General features: G+C 43.5%; 1 protein-coding gene across 1 annotated transcript in view; it reads left to right on the top strand.

Moving 5' to 3' along the window:
• Positions 1 to 388: 388 nt before the first annotated feature.
• Positions 389 to 22282, top strand: part of stag2.S (stromal antigen 2 S homeolog) — a gene marked incomplete in the record, with an annotated part of 131364 nt that continues 109470 nt past the window's right edge. The window contains 1 exon segment of the mRNA NM_001094828.1: positions 389 to 466.

Genomic DNA, 22282 nt, shown 5'->3' with positions numbered 1-22282 from the left:
ACCTGGCACTCAGCTCATACTGGAATGGCAAACGCCACCAGCCCGAGGCATCGCCCAGCTGTTGCCTAAACAGTAGTTTAGAGAGTTCTAGTTGAGCTGAATCTGGGGATACACATGTGGCGCTGCCTCATCATTCCATTTTGGAACGCTGGAGTCAAAAAGAAGAGAGCGCATTAGTCGCTAGGTGTCGCTGGTTCACAGGGAGAGTTGTGCACTCTGTGCGACCGCCAGGTGGAGCCCGTACGCCTCATTCGTCCCCCCGTCAGCCGCCAGAGAGCGAACAACTCGAACCGAGCCTTTAGCCTTTGCCGAACTGCCTTCTTGATTATTTCTATTTCCCCGGAGAAGGGGCCTTATACAGCACCACCGGATTACCCAAGTGGATTCTCACCGGACGCCTATCCATATTTTTTGGATTTAGCAGCAGGCAGCGGGACGAGGCCCTCCGTGTGGGGGGAGCCGAGGTAAGTAGTAAAATGGCGGACTCGGGCGCTTGGAAGTTTCTGTGGCGGTGCGGCCTAGTTGGTCATGGGGGGCGGGGAGAGAGTCGGGCTGGGCTGTTGGTGCTGGGAGATCGTTTGAGTGAGACATTCGACAGGAATATGGGGCAGTGGCAGGAGAAGTGCGGCTGTGGTCCTTGGAGGAGGAGGAGGACGCGGCCCTTTCCCGATACAAGACTCCCAGCGCCCCCTCGACCAAATTTGGAATATTCCTCCTCTTCCCCAGTGATGTGTAGTTGGGGTATCATAAGGCGTTACCATGACGGGTTTTGGAGGGGAATGCATCTCGAAGTGTGCTTGTACGTGTGGAATTTTCCCTCCCAAATATACATATATTTTCCATCCATCGGAGATGCATCTCCCCGCTTCTGGAATGAAGTTTGTTTTGGCGCCAGTTATTTGTCGGTTTTGATGAGAGCTGCCCACTCTTTTTTTTCCCCCATTAAAAGCAATTTTGGCTCACCGCATATTTCCCTCACCCTTTGCGAGCCGACCTGTTGTACTACAACAAACAACATGATGGAACTGTGGGTGTAGCTGGGAATTTGTGCTTTAACTAGATCCTACCTCTATCCCCTTCTAGTTCTCCTTGCTGTTACATAGTCATTACAGTTATCAAGACTTTGTGGGGGGGGGGGGTACTGGTAGTTGTAGTCACAGGGGAGGGTTGTATTTTGCCATTTATTTTTTTCTTCCTGAAGTAGCAAGACTTCTGTTGCTGGATATCCTAGTGCTGAGGCTTTGGGCAGCTTTGATGATGGGGTAAATTAATTCCTGTTATACATGGGAAATCTGGGATGAGATCAGATCAGCTGGCTCACTGTATGGCTTAACAATGTATCCAACGTGTAAACAAGTAACAGCATAGTGACGTATTGCATATGCTTCCCACTGTCTTATAGTTGCTGCAACAACTTGGCCTTCAAAATAGGGTCAGCTTGCCTAGTGTGGCCAGATTCCTCTAGTTCACATAGACATGTGCATTGGACAACTTTCATGAGACTGGTCAGTGTGACTAGCTTCTACTAGACTGAGTTGCGTTAACAAGGTCTTTTGCAGTCTTGCTACATTCTTGCATTCCCGGATTAATTGCTATTTTTTTTTGTTGTGCTAACAGATGAAGCAAGGTTTGAGGATTAACAGAAGTCAGGGTGATCACATCAGGCCACAAGCTAACATTTCTTTTTAACTGATGTAACTAATAAAGGCTGATCTTTTAACCGAATACGAACCTGAGCGATCATTTGACCCAGGGGTGCGCTGCAACGTCTTGGATGTGCATTGATCACATAAGGATCTTTGTAGGGAGCTCATAGATAACAAGACGTTCCTTGTGAGTTCAGTAGATGGGCTGGAGCTTTTGCATCACCACCCTACACATCTTTGTAGAGCACTAAAAATGTATTTTTATATAGAGGAGACATTGTAGAACCCTGATAGTTACACAGTATTCTATAGACTTTTGTTGTGTTTTTTTTTTTTTTTGGTGCTCGTTTCAGCCTGTGACCTCTTTCATAAATACAATAGTGGATGTGCTTACACTTGAAAGTGCCGGTCTGGTTTGTGCTCTAGTTCTGCTCTGCTCCTTTATATTGATTGCTTGCCAGTCCACCGCCCATATTTGCTGTCATGAGACTCTCCTCTCCCAGGGAGCTCCCTCTGCTTCTTTCTTCAGCCACGCCCAGATGTTTACTGGCAAAAGAGAAAATCTTGCCTCCCCTTCCTACCCTTTTGTTAAGGAACCACCTAATTAACCGTTTTTATGGGATTACACCTAAAAAAAAGTATTCAAATAAGGCTTTAAACAGCTGATCGTTTTTGCTCTAATACCATGACTATAATGTTATGCCTATATGCATAGAATTACATTATTCCCATATGTGCTGTTCTGCGGTAGCTGTTGCTGAGCTTATAGAGAATGGATTACGGTAGAAAGCAAATGTATTTTGAGAAGACCCTGAAGCTTGCACATTTTATAATCCTTTACACTCCCCCTTCTTTCCTGTGTGTTGTGTATGCAGCTAACCAGGCTGTCAGATGGGGTGGGGGAGGGATGTGACTATCAAATTGCGTCATGCTACCATTGGGGCCTTCAGGGACAGTCTGCTCTCTTTCCTATTTGCCAGGTCTGTTGGGCAGGTGTGGCTTCAAGTTATCCCTTTTTTCTGTAACCCTGTGCTGATTGACTTCCAGACCAGCTTTTTATTTGCCCAAGCACTGCATATTTGTTTGCTGAGTTGACATTTATTTTTAATACTAGTTTATGTCTGGAACTTTTGACTGACTATATTATATTCGCTAAACTAGTGATTCATTGTAATGCTATGTCACAAGTGTATATTTTCATTATCAGCATTAAACATGTAGCCCCCAAAATATGATTTCCTAAATAACCACTGTAATTCAACTTTTCCAATTGATAAATAGTTAATGTTAGTTGATGTAGATCTAAAGTATTACGTTTCTTAATTTTCGTTTCCTGTGGCACTTTGCTTTATTTTAGCTTTTGTATAGTTTATCTATTCATTTGCTTTGATGATAGCAATATACTTTTTACACAGGTGTGTGTGTATATCTCTATATATCTCTATATATCTCACAAATGCGAGTAGTTACTGATTTGCAACAGTGTACGTATACTAGCAGGGCAATAAAAGTCTTTGAACATCAAGTACTGTTAATTAGTCCCTGTGAGCACTTTGAAAAAAAAAAGGCACAATGTGCGGAAAGTCTCAGTGCAAGTCAATATAGCAGTAATATTATAGAGAGAAGCGTGACGTTACCGGCCTCCTAATAGACATCTGGACATCTGTATAAGGTCGGATCCGTGTTCCACCAATTCTTTACCGATCGCCGAGATCCGCGCGTCCTGCGGCTATGTCAGTGCAGCCGCACATGCAAGGGCGCTTCCTCTCGGTAGGCTGCTCGCTCTGTCGGTGCTGTGTGCGATATCTCATATATGGGCACGGAACATCCGGTAGTTGGATAAATCACCCCTGGCAACCCGTATGCGTCTAATGGCTGTATCCTGGGTATACAATCAGGTCGGGGATATGAACCAATCGTGGTCATCATGGTCATCATGTTCTGGATAATACTGTATAATACTGCGTAGTGTCCACATTTGTCATGTCGTCCATATAGTTCAAGCTGATAGCTCCAGGTAGTGTTGTATTCGGTTGCCATGTTAGCAGTACATAGCAACCAGTCACCCAAGGTATTTTGTGGGGGTGAATCGACGCTGCACGTCAGTTATGATGTCGCTACATAGCAACCAATAATGGCAGTCTGGTTCTTTCTGAAATAAAGCAAACTTTTCATGTAATCAAAATGTAATCATAATGAATAAAAATGGAAAAAAATGGAAAAAAAATAAAAAATGAAAAAACTGAAAAAATAGAAAGAATCAGAAACGCTGGGTGTATTGGCCTGAGTAGGAGAATACAAACATGGGGAGGAGAATAAGGACAAATAGAGATAATACATGAGGACTGGCTGATACAGTGGCCCGTGGCGCCCTTGTAGTGTCTCAGTGGAAATCCAAAACTTTGGAGGCGTGCTTCAGGGACTGCATTCTTTTTTTTTTTTAACAATTCCTTTATTGAGCATCTCAAATGTACATGTAGTATGTCGTACAAACAGTAGAAAATGTCATAGTCATGAGATTGCTGCATATTCAATAAACTGCAATAAAGATAAAGAAAAAGATAACAAAATGGTGTCGTACTTAACATTCTGAGTTTCCAGATTGTATCGTAATGAGCAAAAACCTAATGAGGTTACAATCAAAATGGAGGAAGTAGAGGATAGTACCAAGTAGTCAATCCCAACCCAGTGTCTTTCCTGTCATTTCCCGTATTCACCCCATCACATTTTATTAGCAATGAATATAAACATTCAGTATCCCGCCACCTCCCAGCTCCCGAGCACCAGGGGGGGGGTTGGGGGGGGGTGGAACGGGCACCCATCAATCCGGATCATGCCTACTAATAACCAACTCTGACATATGTGGTGACTATAAGCGGTTAAGAGAGCGTTCAACAGGATCATCTCCAATCCATACATCCCAGATCTTATTAAACTTATTCGGACAGCCTCTTCTCATGTATATGAGTTTGTATAGTGGTATAGATTTCTCAACCAATTGCACCCAGTTATTTACAGTTGGCCCCAACCTGGATTTCCAGTGCATGACGATCACTTTCTTAGCGTACATACAAAGCACGGTTGCTAATGTGCGATGGGCGCGGCTCGGAGAGACATCCTCCACTTGATTGAGCAGTAGCACCCTAGGCTCTAGGGGAAGAAATAGGTCTGTTTTGTCATGTATCAGTTGAGTTACTGATTTCCAAAACTTCCGAATTAGCGGACAGTCCCAAGTCATATGGAAGAGATCAGCCGGGGAGTGGTGGCACCTGGGGCAGTCCTGACTTAAAAGAGGATTCATTCTATGAAGCCGTTGTGGGGTGATATAGGAGCGGTGGAGATAGTTCAATTGGGTCATTTTATCTTTGCTACTAATCACCCCTACAAGAGCATTCTCCAAAATATCTTCCCAGTTCTCATCCACAATCTCTGGTATATTATGCTGCCAGGAGACTTTCAATTTACACAGTTTGGCATTCCCTACTCTAGACAGTTGGGCATAAAAGTGTGAGAGAGGTTTAGGTAAATCCACCTTGTGTATGCTGACTTCTAAGCTATTGGGGGTCGTGTCTACAATTCCTGAGTGGAATTGGGTTTCCCAAGCATGTCTGAGCTGCAGGTATCTAAAAAACATGGGGTTAGGGAGAGAAAATTTATCCTTCAGTTCTTGAAAACGTAGAAGCTTGCCCTCAGAGATAAGATCCGCAACATACTTGATGTTGTACCGAGCCCAGGCCTGTGGGTCTGGAAGACCTGAAAGATGTTTTAAGTTTGGGTTACCCCACAATGGGGAAAACACTGAGCAGCAGTGCGGTAAACGTGGATAGAACCGTCCTACAATGTGCCAGGCCTTGATGGTGGCTCCCATAAGAGGCGAGGCCTGAGTGGTGTATTTAATCCCTCTATATGGTAGGTTGCGGAGCTCCTCAAACGACCCCAACACTTGTGCCTCCAACACCGTAGCCGCATTTGTATAGTGTTGTATTCGGTTGCCATGTTAGCAGTACATAGCAACCAGTCACCCAAGGTATTTTGTGGGGGTGAATCGACGCTGCACGTCAGTTATGATGTCGCTACATAGCAACCAATAATGGCAGTCTGGTTCTTTCTGAAATAAAGCAAACTTTTCATGTAATCAAAATGTAATCATAATGAATAAAAATGGAAAAAAATGGAAAAAAAATAAAAAATGAAAAAACTGAAAAAATAGAAAGAATCAGAAACGCTGGGTGTATTGGCCTGAGTAGGAGAATACAAACATGGGGAGGAGAATAAGGACAAATAGAGATAATACATGAGGACTGGCTGATACAGTGGCCCGTGGCGCCCTTGTAGTGTCTCAGTGGAAATCCAAAACTTTGGAGGCGTGCTTCAGGGACTGCATTCTTTTTTTTTTTTAACAATTCCTTTATTGAGCATCTCAAATGTACATGTAGTATGTCGTACAAACAGTAGAAAATGTCATAGTCATGAGATTGCTGCATATTCAATAAACTGCAATAAAGATAAAGATAACAAAATGGTGTCGTACTTAACATTCTGAGTTTCCAGATTGTATCGTAATGAGCAAAAACCTAATGAGGTTACAATCAAAATGGAGGAAGTAGAGGATAGTACCAAGTAGTCAATCCCAACCCAGTGTCTTTCCTGTCATTTCCCGTATTCACCCCATCACATTTTATTAGCAATGAATATAAACATTCAGTATCCCGCCACCTCCCAGCTCCCGAGCACCAGGGGGGGGGTTGGGGGGTTGGGGGGGGGTGGAACGGGCACCCATCAATCCGGATCATGCCTACTAATAACCAACTCTGACATGTGGTGACTATAAGCGGTTAAGAGAGCGTTCAACAGGATCATCTCCAATCCATACATCCCAGATCTTATTAAACTTATTCGGACAGCCTCTTCTCATGTATATGAGTTTGTATAGTGGTATAGATTTCTCAACCAATTGCACCCAGTTATTTACGGTTGGCCCCAACCTGGATTTCCAGTGCATGACGATCACTTTCTTAGCGTACATACAAAGCACGGTTGCTAATGTGCGATGGGCGCGGCTCGGAGAGACATCCTCCACTTGATTGAGCAGTAGCACCCTAGGCTCTAGGGGAAGAAATAGGTCTGTTTTGTCATGTATCAGTTGAGTTACTGATTTCCAAAACTTCCGAATTAGCGGACAGTCCCAAGTCATATGGAAGAGATCAGCCGGGGAGTGGTGGCACCTGGGGCAGTCCTGACTTAAAAGAGGATTCATTCTATGAAGCCGTTGTGGGGTGATATAGGAGCGGTGGAGATAGTTCAATTGGGTCATTTTATCTTTGCTACTAATCACCCCTACAAGAGCATTCTCCAAAATATCTTCCCAGTTCTCATCCACAATCTCTGGTATATTATGCTGCCAGGAGACTTTCAATTTACACAGTTTGGCATTCCCTACTCTAGACAGTTGGGCATAAAAGTGTGAGAGAGGTTTAGGTAAATCCACCTTGTGTATGCTGACTTCTAAGCTATTGGGGGTCGTGTCTACAATTCCTGAGTGGAATTGGGTTTCCCAAGCATGTCTGAGCTGCAGGTATCTAAAAAACATGGGGTTAGGGAGAGAAAATTTATCCTTCAGTTCTTGAAAACTTAGAAGCTTGCCCTCAGAGATAAGATCCGCAACATACTTGATGTTGTACCGAGCCCAGGCCTGTGGGTCTGGAAGACCTGAAAGATGTTTTAAGTTTGGGTTACCCCACAATGGGGAAAACACTGAGCAGCAGTGCGGTAAACGTGGATAGAACCGTCCTACAATGTGCCAGGCCTTGATGGTGGCTCCCATAAGAGGCGAGGCCTGAGTGGTGTATTTAATCCCTCTATATGGTAGGTTGCGGAGCTCCTCAAACGACCCCAACACTTGTGCCTCCAACACCGTAGCCGCATTTGTATGGGACGAAAGAGCCCAATTTCTGACCACCGATAATTGTGTAGCCAGGTAGTAAAGGAATAGATTGGGGGCCGCAAGACCACCCTGATTAGTAGGTAACTGCAAAGTATTAAGGGCTAGACGAGGAGCTGCCCCAGCCCAGAATATAGACAGCATATTACTCCTTCGCTTAACAAAAGTGGAGGAAGCTATCAGCAATGGGGATTGTCTAAAAATGTACGTGAGTTTAGGCAATAGCACCATTTTAAAGAGGTTAATCCTGCCTAAGAGGGTGAGTGGCAGAGTGGCCCACTGCTCTTTTTTCCTCTCCATAGTACGTAAGATGGGTAAGATATTAAGTTCCTCAAATCTAGTTAAGTCCGCATGGACCCACACGCCTAGATATTTGAAAGATGTCACCCAGTTCAGGCCAGAAGTGTGCTGAGGGACAATGTTCGGGAGAGGGTCGAGTGGGAAGAGCACTGATTTTGACCAATTTATCTTTAGTCCTGAAAATTTCGTGTGCGTATTAAAAATACTAAGAGCAGTAGAAAGGTCTTGCTGCGGATTGGCCAGATAGAGAAGGGTGTCATCCGCATACATGCTTATCACCTCTTTCAAGGCGCCAAGTTTGAGGCCCATTATATCAGACGAGGATCTTACGCTGCAGGCCAAGGGCTCCATAGCTAGGGCAAATAAAAAGGGAGATAAGGGGCATCCCTGCCTTGTACCTCTAGTGATCTTAAAAGTGCTCGATATATTCGTGTTGGTTCGGATCTTTGCCACTGGGAGATAGTACAGTGCCTTAACCCACTTTATAAATGTTGGGTGTATCCCAACCCTAGACATTGTGGCCCAGAGGTACTCCCACTCGACGGAGTCGAATGCCTTCTCGTTGTCTAACGAGGCAATCAACCTAGCCCCTGAATTGTCATGAGTTGTGGCAATATTAGTAAACAACCTCCTTATATTTATGTCCGTGGAGCGCCCTGGCATGAAGCCAGTTTGGTCCGGGGATATTACGGTAGATAAATGGGGTGCCAACCGAGTAGCCAGTATCTTTGCTAGAATTTTGGCGTCTACATTAAGAAGGGAAATCGGCCTATACGAGGAGCAATCAAGAGGGTCTTTCCCAGGTTTTGGGATAAGAATTATTAGGGCCTCTCTCATGGAAAGCGGTAGGGGCTTGTCCTCCATTATCCCATTATACAATTGTGTGAGGATGGGGGCTAAGAGGTTCACATTTTGTTTATACCAGTCTACAGGCAAGCCGTCGGTACCTGGCGTTTTCCCACTTGGAAGAGCGGAAATCGCTGCCTCCACTTCAGCTTGCATTATAACTTGTCCTAGTCCTGCAGCATCCTGACGCTCCAGCTCAAACATGGGTATCTCCCTTAGGTAATCATCTAGCTCCGAAGGGGTGACCTCTAATTTGGAGTGGTATAGGTCAGAGTAAAAGTGTGCAAACCGTTCATTAATTTTGGCCGGGGCAGAGACCACCTCACCGTTCAACAATTTTACAGCTGGTATGGTCGTGTCTACTGATTTATCTTTAGACAACATGGCCAGAAGTTTCCCGTTTCTATCGCCAAATTCAAAGACATTGGCTTGCTGATATAGTATGTGTTTATTCGTAAGTTCTAATTGAGCTAGAGTTAGGTCCCTCTGGCCATGTTGCCATGCTTCCTGGGTGTGTAGAGTCGGGGAGTTTACATAGTCAGCCTCTAGATCTAGTACCCTTTGTGTTTTTTGAGTTATATTCGCCTGCTGAGTTTTCGTTATTGCCGCGATATTGCTAATAAATTCACCTCGGATATGCGCTTTAAACGCATCCCAAACGAGGTCAACTGGGGTAAGGTTTGCATTAAGATCCCAAAAAGCCGATATACTATATAGAATAGGTTCCTGAATAGTAACATGTTTGGCTCAGTCCCCAGAGTCTGTCCTCCGGAGCGGGGGATGACATTAAAGTAAGTAGGAGTGGGGAGTGATCAGAGATGCCTCTGGGTAGTATATCCACAGACTTGACCCATTTATTGAGTTCCCCACATCCCAGAGCCAAGTCTATCCTCGACATGGTGTTATACCCCGGGGAGTAGCAAGTAAATTGTTTGGCCTCAGGATTGCGTACCCGCCATAAATCTATCAGATTGAATGTGGAGGTCCACTTGTTAAAAAAAGGGGAGGACACTCTAGGGGGATGGAGCTTGTCAAGGGCAGCATCTGCTATTACATTGAAGTCCCCCATGAGAAGGAAAGGGGCAAGAGGGAGGGAAAGCAACTTATACATCACTTCCTGGAGGAAGTCCTCCTTGGGCGGTGGAGGGACATACATATTCCCTATAGTGAGTTTTTTCCCCAGTAGCGTACCATGAAGAAGAATATATCTCCCCTCCTTATCAGAGATGATTTGTTCCATTATAAAAGGGCAAGATCTACTGAGCAATATACTGACTCCCCTGGAATAACTAGAGTGAAGTGAGTGATAAGCCGAACTTATCCAGGGTTTCTTTAGTGCCAATACCTTTCCCCCTACCAGATGGGTCTCTTGCAGGAAAATTATTTGGGGCTTGTGTCTACGTATAAAGTCGAAAACCAGACGCCTCTTAATCGCGTCTCCCAGCCCCCGTACATTCCATGACATAATCCTAATCGAGGCCATTATGCAGTGGGGACACATAACAAACAGTATGCCTGAGAAAAGAATTGGTGGGATTGCTCCTCCCTTCGGTCGCCCATACACTGCTCTCAGAATTCAAGACACCATAACATCTAAAAACATTAACAAAAAACATACCCAAAAGTGTAACGAAGCCTGTGCGTAGACTGGTAGTTAGTACCCGCTCCCACCCCACCCACTTCATATACCTGTTTGAAGTGGGTTTACACCTTTGTCCAACTCTTAACTGTTTGGGGGTTGGTGTACCCACCGAGTCCCGATCAGGTGCAACAATAGTCCAAAGAACTGCTACCCCAGTGCGGGGGGAGGGAAAATTACACAAATGTCCTGCATACAGTCAATGTTACGTTGCGTTACCTGTCCTGTAGAGAATGCACTGCAAGAAACAGCCCTCGGGTGTAGACAGACCGTTGCGTCCATGTCCCTCCAATATCCGCGAAGAGCAGGTAAAGGAGCTCGAAGTGATACTAGATCAAATAGGAGTGGCTAAGCTGCTTGTTCTCCTCTCGGTGACGGCCTGGGTCTCTCTTCCATCCATGTTATAACTTCCTCAGGTGATGTGAAGAAAAGGGTTCTCCCTCTGTCTGTGACTCTGAGCCTTGCTGGGAACATCATCGCATACGGCAGCTGTTTCTGCCTCAGTTGCCGTTTTGCCTCTGTAAACTTTGCCCTCTGCTTCCTGACCTCAGTGGAGAAGTCCGGGTAGATGGAGATACGTTGGTTTTCAAACATTATGTCGCCCGCTTTCCGAGCTGCCGCCAGGGCTGCATCTCTATCCCTGTAATTTAGCATACGGGCTATTAATGGTCTGGGTGGGGCGCCAGGAGGAGGAGGTCTGCCAGGGACCCTGTGAGCCCTTTCCACGACAAATGTGGAGGAGAAAGCCGTTTGGCCAAACGTAGTAGTTAACCAGTGTTCCAGAAATTTCTCTGTTTCACCCCCTTCGGCTCTTTCAGGCAGGCCCAGAATTCGAATGTTGTTGCGCCTCAAGCGATTTTCCAAATCATCAGCTTTACTCTCCAAAATGGCCAGTTGCCTGTCTGTAGCCGCCATGCGGCCTGACAACGGCGCCACGGAGTCTTCAAGGTCACTGACCCTCCTTTCTGCCTCCCCTGTTCTCTCTCTTATATTTTGCACATCGTGTTTCAGGATTGCAAAATCAGTCTTTAGCTCATCAATTTTCCCTATGAGGGCCGCATGGTTAGAGGTAATGGCCTGGTATAATTCAGACAGCGTGGGTTCTGGGGCTGCAGAAGGGGACACTGAGTGTAGGGGCTGTGCCCCTCCTACCTCCATATCTTGCCGTGGGGGTGAGCCTTGAGCCGCAGATGGAGTGCCCCTGGTATCTCGTTGAGGCAGAGGGTCCCTAGCAAACTTCGCTAGCTTCCCTGCCACATTTGTCCCCAGCTCTGGTGAGCGTGCATCTGAAGAGCTGCGTGCACGAGTGTCGGCGCCATTTTGGGAAGACATGGCGCGTGAGGTATTTTGCTCTTGCGCCGCAGGTTTCGGCTTGGCTCTCCGCATTATCAGACCCGCTGAGTCGGGTACAGGAATCGGTGGATGTTTGCAGACGGAGAGGTAAGTAAAAAAGCAGGTTTTCAGCAGGATTATAACATCCCCGCACGGAGCACGCAGTTGCTGCTGCCTACCCGGACGCCATGCAGGACACGCCCCCAGGGACTGCATTCTTACTTCATGTTTATCGGTACCTTTTACTTGTCAATACCACAGGGTAGGCTACACAAGTAGGACAATTAGGCATAATACTTAGCATTGTAAGGTCCGAGAACCTGCACACACTGGAGTAGTAGGTAGGGTCAGCCACCTAGAAGTAGTCAAGTAGGGGCTCGCGACACCTAGCCCATCCAAATATATATGTGTGATACTGTTGGGCTGCCGGCAGATACGTTACACAATGTGTCTATACAGCGTAAAGAGACAGTGTCTCATGTAGCAAAACCAGGGGTATAGTACGAACCCCTCTGTAGTTGCGACGCCTGATGGGCTGTTAGGGCCAATTCAACCAGGGGGCAGGAAAAGGAGGGGTAGAGGGAGAGGGAGGGAGGAAAAGTGAGACACATAAAACACAATCTCAAGGCCATACTACTGGGGTATTCTCTCTCCGAAATTAGAGTAAGCATAATACTGCGGAGGTTAATATCAGTTGCTAGTTAGAAAAAAGGAGCATAGGAAATGAGTTCATTGAGGCCACGTGGGCTCAATGTATTCAGTCGATGGATCCATTTCAGTTCAGACTGCAGCAAAAGTCTTTCGCGGTCCCCTCCTCTGGGGGGATTTGGGACACAATCAATGATCATACTTCTCAGGGACGCCAGTGTGTGTTTACATTCCACAAAGTGTTGTGCCACCGGGGTGTCTCCACTTCCTTTTCCTATTGCCGCCCTAATGGATGATCTATGGTTTGCCATTCTATCTCTATAAAGTTGGTGATCGTTTTCCCTATATACATAAGTCCGCAGGGGCATTTCAGAATATAGATAATGTATTTGGAGGTACAGGTGAGTCTATGTCTGATTGCAATCTGCTTACCCGAGTGTGGGTGGGAGAATGTGGGTCCCGTTAGTAGTTGTCTGCAGGTAGTACAATCAGTGCATCTATAGCATCCTGGCTTGGAGCTGGAAAGCCATGTTGCAGGTGTAGGGAGCTGGTAGCAGTGTTTTGGGTCTGTATTTACTAGCTGGTCCCTCAGGTTTCTGCCTCTCTTGTAGGTTATCCGTGGAAGTTGTTTAAATGGTGGAGGAAGGGTTCTATCTTTTTGTACTATAGACCAGTGGTCATGGATTGCCTTGGTGAAAGATTTGGTAGTAGGCGAATAGGTGGTCAGAAATGTCAGTCTATCATCCTTAGCTCTTGTTGACATGCTGGGTGTTGGGTCAAGTAGTTCAGCTTGCGTGTAACTCATAGCTCTCTGACGGCTATCCAGCAACTCATGTAGAGGGTACCCACGTTGTAGAAACCGATCGGTGAGGTCATCCAGTTGGGATTCTAGTCGTGTATGGTTTGTGTTGTTGCGTACAGTGTGAATCATTTGTGAGTATGGAATGCTCTTTAGTAGGTGTGGCGGATGACACGATGTGTGGTGCAGTAAGGTGTTTCTGTCAGTCGTTTTCCGATAGATGGTGGTTGCAAGTTTGGTTCCTTGTTTCAACAGAAGGATATCTAAGAACGGAATCTCGTTTGGGTCAATATGAGCTGTAAACTTGATCGGAGTGGGCAATGTGTTCAGGTCATCAATCATCTTAGTGAACTGGTCCATTGGTCCCGTCCACAGGAGCAATAGGTCATCCATAAAGCGCCAAATTCTGTAGATAGAGGACCCATAACTGGGTAGTATATAATGCTGTTTGAAGTGTGCCATAAACAGATTGGCGAATGCTGGTGCCAGATTCAAACCCATACTGGTGCCACTCAGTTGTAAGTAGTAACTCCGTTCAAATTTGAAATAATTGTGTTTAAGGCACAGTTCCAGTAGATCAATCAGGAATTCTGTCGCGGGACGAGTAGGGTCCCGATGTTGTAACGCTGTCCGTATCTTCTCAATGCCCTCATCTGTGGGTATCACTGTATATAAGGAGGTGACGTCCATGGTGGCCAGGAGTGTTTGAGCTGGTATCGGTTGACACTCCCTCAGTTTTACTAGCAGGTCGCCGGTGTCTTTCAAGTAGGTGGGAGTGGTTTGCACCAATGGTTGTAGGAAGTAGTCCACATATATCGCCAAGGGTTGCAGAAAGGAGTCTCTGGCACTGACGATCGGTCGTCCTGGGGGGTTGGAGAGTGTTTTGTGAATTTTCGGTAAAGTGTAGAGTATAGGTGTGACAGGGTGATCAGTGACCAGGAATGCGTGTGTGGGCTCAGAGATGATGCCTTGCGACAGGGCTGCGTTTAAAATTGAATCCGTCTTTTTCTTGAACACAGGTGTTGGATCACAGTCAAGTTTTGTGTAAACGCTGGAGTCACTGAGTTGTCGGAGGATTTCAGACCTGTAGTCAGAGTAGTTAAGAATGACTACCCCTCCACCTTTATCCGCTGGTCGTATAATGATCGTGGGGTTACTTGCCAGAGTTCTGATGGCTTCTTTCTCGGTGTGCGATATGTTCGGCCATCCTTTAGGGTCTCTCGGTTTCATTGATTCATCGGTCAAGGCAGCTATGGATTTTGGAGTGTTTAGTGGTTCAAAGAGGCTTTTAGTGCGGAATGGAGTGTAGTCCTGTGTAGTCTGTGTCCTGAAGTGATCTTTGAGTTTCATACTTCTCTGGAACTTGTGTATGTCTATCATAAGGTCTAATTGGTTGATGCTGGTGGTGGGGATGAAGGAAAGGCCCTTTGAAAGTACGTCTCTTTCAGCTGGGCTGAGTTGATGGTTGCTCAGGTTGAAAACTACTTCCTCCGCTGGTAATGTTGGTGGTCTTGTGTCTGATGCCACCCCGCCTTTTATGTGGCCGTCCCTGGTTTTTGAACGGGTGGAGGTTCCTAAAAAAAAGATTACTGGAAGTTGCAGAAGTGTTGGTGCTGTTGTTGGTGTTGAGAGGAGAAAAGGGCCCTCTCGGCTTGCCTCTACCCCTGGTATAGGTGAGTCTGAGGGTGAGGAGGTGTAGGGTGATGAATCAATCCCACTAAATCCGCCACGTGGTCTGTGGTGTTTGTGGAACCTTGGTCTGTTCTGCTCCCCGCCCGACAACCACCGGTATACACGCCTGTTTTGATAGTCAGAATGAACTATTTGTACTTTATTCTTTTTGAATTTGTGTAATTCGGTGGAGTAATGTATTAATTGTTGTTCCAGTTTGTCCAGCCACTTGTTATCCCGATCAGATCTCAGTGTGTTAAGGTGCGCAGTCTCAAAAGAGGCTATTTCTGTACGAGTGACTGAAAGGTTTTTAGTGAATTCCTCAATCACCAGTAAGATGAGATCAAGTGAACATTTATTCAGAATCTGGCACCATTTCTTGCAAAACTCTGTGTTGTTTCTTCCAATCGTGGGTATGTTCTTAACTCTGAAGCCCCGTGGAATGTGTTGTCTTTTATAGAAGTCCGAGAGATAGATGCCGTGTAACTTCAGATCAATTTCACGCTCTTTCAGTCGTAGGAGGTTGTGGTAAGTGTCATTCAGCGAGGCTGTAGGGAGAACGTCATCTGCTGTCTCAGTGAAAAGGATGTTGGCTGCTTCTACGTCTGAGAATTGGAGTCCGCCTAATGGTGTATCAATCAGTTCAGAATCTCCACTGCGTTCCATCGCCTGGGTCGAAACGGTTGATCTTGGGTACAAGGTGAACGAGGTGCAAAAAAACTAGAAAATATGAATAAGAGAGTCCGAAAGCCGGCACAACACGTCAAATGGTCATAGCTGCCTGGGTGCAGAAAGCCCAAAAATTAGGTAACGTCACGCTTCTCTCTATAATATTACTGCTATATTGACTTGCACTGAGACTTTCCGCACATTGTGCCTTTTTTTTTCAAAGTGCTCACAGGGACTAATTAACAGTACTTGATGTTCAAAGACTTTTATTGCCCTGCTAGTATACGTACACTGTTGCAAATTAGTAACTACTCGCATTTGTGCAACAGTAACAGATTGTCCACGCTAGGTATTGCCTGCATAGAAGTTGACACTATTCTCTCTCTCTCTCTCTCTCTCTCTCTCTCTCTCTCTCTCTCTCTCTCTCTCTCTCTCTCTCTCTCTCTCTCTCTGTGTCTCTCTCTCTATCTGAGACCATTACCTGGGTGCTATCTTCACTGGCAAAATTATCCAGATAGCAAAGAAAAAGATGCACGCCAGGGCTTGTATACCAAAAGTTAAAATTCCATATTTATTGGTTTACATTAAAAAGAAAAATCGTCTGATTTTAATGTAAACCAATAAATATGGAATTTTAACTTTTGGTATACAAACCCTGGTGTACATCTTTTTCTTTGCCAGAAAGGATATTGTTGGAGCTGTCCATTTATGTAATGCATCCAGTCAATCATTAAGAGCCATTGCAGGTTGAGCTAAATACCCAGTAATATTGAAGGGGTAGTTCACATCATCGAAGGTATAGTTTATACGCGGTGTAAAACTGGCTTCTGACTTCCTAAACAGAAAGTTTTGCTTAATACGTTCGTTAATACATGTATCAGCAGCATTGGAGAAATACCAGTAACGAATGTATCCTGTTCTCTGTGCTACATGCAGAGTTGTGGAGGGGGGGGGGGTCTAAGGCTCTTACACAATGTATCTATGTATAATATTGTTACAATTTGAATACTGCATTGTTACTGGGGGAAAAAAAAATAACCTACTTCATTTTAAAATCCATTTTTGGAATATATATATATATAGATATATAGATGATGAAGAAGCTTGCACTCACAGGTCTTATCAAATCAAAAACGGTGTTTATTCAGTAATTACTGAATTACTGAATAAACACCATTTTTGATTTGATAAGACCTGTGAGTGCGAGCTTCTTCATCCTTCTACTTAATTTTTGGGCTTTTTGCACCCAGGCAGCGATGACTATTTGACGTGTTGTGCTGGCTTTCAGATATATATACATTTTTTTTTTTTTTTTTTTTCAGCTTAAATTTTAGCCAAAACTAGACTCCATACTAACTACCAGATTTTATTTGATATGCTGCTAAAAAAAGCCACACATGGATACTGTTAATATTTAGGCCATCAAATCACGTGTTTTAACCATGTATTCTGAAATAACCATGAAATTTCAACATGGTAAAATACTCCACACAATTTTCTTGTACACTACAGGTATAGGATCTGTTGTCCAGAATGCTCGGTACCTGGGGTTTTCCGGATAAGTGGTCTTTGTTATTTGGATCTTCATGTCTTAAAGGGGAAGGAAACCTAGTTGGCGCAAAAACCCTCCCCCCTCCCGTGTGTTGCCCACCCTCCCTCCTCCCCCCCTGGCCTACCCGTCCCGCTGGGGCAAATGCCCCTAACTTGTTACTTACCCTTCTGCGCAGGTCCAGTCCAGGGAGTTCACAGACAACATCTTCTTCCACGCGATCTTCTTCCTGCTTTGAACAGCGTTTTGGCGCATGTGTAGTAGGAGCATTTCGCCAGTACGGATCTACTGCGCATGCGCCAAAAGTCACGATGTACTTTTGGCGCATGCGCAGTAGATCGTACCGGCGAAATCAGTCAAAGCAGGAAGAAGATCGCGTGGAAGAAGATGTCGTCTGTGAACTCCCTGGACTGGACCTGCGCAGAAGGGTAAGTAACAAGTTAGGGGCATTTGCCCAGCTGGACGGGTAGGCGAGGAGGGAGGATGGGCAACACACGGGAGGGGGGGGAGGGTTTTTGTGCCAACTAGGTTTCCTTCCCCTTTAAGTCTAAAAAATCATGTAAACATTAAATAAACCCAATAGGCTTATTTTGCTTCCAATAAGGATTCATTATATCTTTATTTGGATCAAGTACAAGCAACTGTTTTATTATTACAGAGAAAAGGGAAATCATTTTTAAAAATTTGAATTATTTGATTATAATGGAGTCTATGGGAGACGGTTTTTCCATAATTCTGAGCTTTCTGAATAACCGGTTTCCAGATAACGAATCCCATACATAGCTCTGCTTTTAGATTATTTTTGGGACTTTTGTTTCATCCATATAGTAGTATGGCTTATGTGTACTTATTAAATGATGAAAGGCACTCGGTGTAAACCGTTCAGAAATAGATACTTGGGAATTCCCAATAGGATGCCCTGGGAGTGTTATTAAATCCATATTTGTTTGCTGTCCTTCTCTATTGAGTAGACTGGATTTGTATTTGGAATATGTCTGGTCATTGTATTTTGTACATGAAACTGTTATGTGTAAAGCTGTGCTTGATATATCTGTTTTCAACAGAATTGGGGTACAATATGTGGATGATCTAAATTAAGTGAACAATCTCTGATCAGTTGCTCAGGATTATATATTTTGCAGGGCATTGCAGAGGCAGGATCTCAACATTTTTATCAAATCTATAGTTTATTATGAAAAAAATTTGGCTGTTGGCTTGCATTGCAAATTTAAGGGCACCTGTTGGGTAAAAATGTTATCCCCAACCAAAGGTGCGGGCTAATAGAGGCCACATTTTGGTTGGGGATAACCGTAGTTTTTAAGAAAAAAAAAAAAAGCCCCTCGCATCGATACCCTACCCTCGTGCAAGCAGCCATGTTGTGTCACTCGCATGCGCATAACAAGCAATTCAGGGCACATTTTCATCATGTGCATGCGAATGACCGTATAACAATATTGTGTCGGGAATCCACGCTTGATCTCTGTATATCTTCAGTCAAACCAGAGGGACTTGCCCCAGTTCCCAGGCAATCAGCATACAAAAGGTTATAGCTATATAACCTTTTATGTCCCAAGGCTTTTCATTAGTAAAAACAAAATGTTTATTCAAGATTACATTAAAAAATTAGATACATCCTGACCCCACATGGTCCACCTTACGCGTTTCGTACCCTCCGGGACTTAGTCATAGGTGCAAATGACCGGACATGGCTGCTTGCTCCTGGTATCGTAGGGCTGGCGGGGGGCATTTTTAAAAAAACAAAAAAAACTGTTATCCCCAACCAGAATGCAGGCTCTATTAGCCTATAACTTTGGTTTGGGATAACATTTTTACCCATATGCCCTTTAACTCTAAACGTCTAATTTGTTGTCTTGTCTTTTGCATAGTAAACGGTTACTTTTCCTCACTTGCAGAAGCTTGATTCCAGAATTAGTGGGATATTTTGGATATTGCTTCTGAAATTAATTTGTTTAGCCATAATATTGGGATGTGGAATTTCATGTACTGGACTTTCTGTAGTGTGTGACATTATTCGAATTTTGTGTTTTTAAAACTTTCACATGTATTGTTTCGGTCAGTGCTTTTCAGCTTACTGTAAAAATCCTTTGGACCGCCACATCTGTCCCACGGGCCTCCAGTTGGACAGACCTGATTTTGGGAATATGCTGGCACATGAAGTACCTCTACTTTCAGTAGTAGGTGGTGCACAGAGTATTGGAAAGCAGACAGACTTCCAAGTTTCAAAATCTAAGACTTTACAGTGGAAAAAATTGAGGCATTGGTTGCTTTACACAGTGAGCTTGGGGGCGATGGAGATCTGGTCTCGGCAAGCAGAGAGACTATCATGATTTTTTTTCATTCTGTAAAATCAGATCGGGAATTATGACTTGTGAACCATTAAACCATAGTTTTACTTCACAATAGTAAGATGTCAAATCAGTCAGTAGTTACAATAACCCAGTGTATGTCCAGCTTTAATTTTGTATCCTTTTGAAAATGTTGTTGGGTCAAGACCATAATTGGCCATGTACGGTAAGTAAGGAGAACCAAAGGAAGTGTTCACGCGCACACCCAGGCCTGTATAATACGCATGGTGCACGTTTTTTTGGGTAGACTACACTTAATTAGCAATGGCGGTTCAAGTTGGGTAACTATCCCCTTGTGGTTATCTGGTCAATCAAAGGATCAAATAGAGGCCCATTTATCAAAGGTCAAATTTCGAATTAATGTGAATTTTTTAACTCAAATATACTCGCAATTCAACTGGGAGGTTAAGAGAAAAATCTAATGTCTAATATTCGATTGAATGGTTCTAACCTGAAAATCTAAATTGTATTTGATTCGTATGAATCTAGTTTTTCTCCCGAAAAAAAAAAAAAAAACCCTCAAATGTCAGGAAGGCTATTAACATCTCCAAATGGCTCAACGGACCTCTGCCATTGACATGTACATGAACTTGGCAGGTTTTATGTGGTGAATATTCAAATTAGGTTTGATTTTTTTCCTAAATTGTTTTTATTTTTTTGTACTGCTTCATGATTTATCAGTTCAACTTGTTTTTTTTTTTTTTCTTTGCAAGTTGCAAAGAACTCATACTTTGAGTCACTGACAAATTTTGCTAGTTGATTTCAGTATGAGTCAGTAATGTGTTGTGTATATCTCGCAAACAGTATGGCAGAGTTGTGTTAGCAAAAATCATTTCAAGTTTATATCTTAAACTTCCAAAGAATCATTTAGACTTATATGGTCTCCTTACTTTGAGTTCTTTAACTCCAATACTAGAAGTCAAATATCTCAGTTTATTCAATTGTAAAATGTTCATAGGGGGGGTTTTCTGACATTCCCAAGACAATGGTCTTTTTCTTTCTTCTTTTTCTTTTGAGTTGTCTATGCATCCACTGGCTTAATTAGTGATAGTTCTTGTTAATTTCTATTTTATTTTACATATTACTTCATTGTAAATTATACATTCTGTTTAATATGTCATTGTATTAATCTTCTTATTTTGCATACTATTTGTTATCATATTGATTTTTATGGTTTATTGTGAAAAACAAATAAAATATTTCAAAGGATATCTTAAACTTAAAAAAATGAAACCTATTTGTGAAAAATGTCTGCTGAAGATGCATTTTGTCTCAACATTTTCCCTTTCTTTCTGTTCGTTTTCTAATACAATAAAATGAATCAACTCAATCTTTTTGCATGCTTAGGGCTTATACCAACTAGTGTTTTGTACATGCATTCAGAGCAGGACATTACACACCATACACACACACACCATACACACACACCACACACACCATATCCATGCACTGAAACTGGGCCTATCTTAAAGGAACAGTAACACCAAAAAATAAGTGTTTTGAAGTAATGAAAATATAATACACTGGTACAACTGGCGTAATTGCTTCAGATACTCTACCATAGTTTATAAACCTGCTTCTGTGTAGCCATGGGGGCAGACGCTTAAAGCTGAAAATGGAGAAAAGGCACAGGATAACATATTAGCTCTGTAGCATACAATTTTTTCATAACGTATCTGTTATCTACTGTGTATCCTCTGCTTGAACGGCTGCCCAGGGCTACACAGCAGCTTGTTTATATAAACTATTGTAGAGGGTCTGAAGCAAACACACCAGTTTTACCAATACAGGGCACTACTACATAATATTGTCATTCCATTACAACAATTTCATTTTTTGTCTAACTGTTTTTTAAAGGGGAACTTGCGAAAATTAAATTTTAATATAAGCTTTATCATACTGAAATGAGAAACTTCATAAATACAATCAATTTAATATTCTGCATTGTTACTGAAATAATCAAGTTTTTGTTCAGTATTCCTCTCTCTTGGCATCTGTTTCTCATCATTCTGTCTTCTTGCAGCAGTCGGGTGTCAGATATTCATTGACAGTTAGATCCAAAATATCTTATGGGGAAGGCTCCCTTTTCTAGCAGATGTATTAGAGCTCACTCAAATCATTGATTCCAGTACAAACAAAATCTAACACAAATCCTCCATGTAGAGAGAGACACAATAGCTGGTGATTTTATTAGAGTGAGCTCTAATACATCTTCTAGGCAAAAGGAGCCCATCTACAGTTGGGTCCATAAATCTTTGGACAGAGACAACTTTTTTTCTAATTTTCAAAAACTGGGCTTATCTTCCAGCGCGCTACCTTTGCTGTGTATTGACCAAGTGCATCAATCCTTTAAAGGAGTACCGTTCGCCTTTGTAGAAAGGAGAGCACTCGACAAAGCAGATTACTGCTGAAGTGAGGTTTTATTTCAGACTTGCTGACACAACGTGTTTTGGGCCCAGAGCGGTACCCTTTCTCAAGTGTAACCTAATTTTTGGTTCTGTACTTTATAGGGATGCACTGAATCCAGGATTCGGTTCGGGATTCGGCCAGTATTCAGCCTTTTTCAGCAGTATTCGGCAGTATTCGGCCAAATTCTTCTGCATGGCTGAACCGAATCCTAATTTGCATATGCAAATTAGGGGGATCGAAATCAGATGCCTTTTTGTCACAAAACAAGGAAGTGAACGTTTCCCCTTCCCACCCCTATTTGCATATGCAAATTAGGATTCGGGTTTAGTTTGTATTTGCCCGAATCTTTCGCAAAGGATTCAGAGGTTCGGCCAAATCCAAAATAGTGGATTTGGTGCATCCCTAGTACTTTACCACAATGTATTTTAAATAAAACAACTCAGATACAGTTGAACTACAGACTTTTA

The sequence above is a fragment of the Xenopus laevis genome, chromosome 8S, assembly GCF_017654675.1.
Source record: "Xenopus laevis strain J_2021 chromosome 8S, Xenopus_laevis_v10.1, whole genome shotgun sequence".
Lineage (NCBI taxonomy): Eukaryota > Metazoa > Chordata > Amphibia > Anura > Pipidae > Xenopus > Xenopus laevis.
This window is presented reverse-complemented; position numbering and strand designations above follow the sequence as displayed.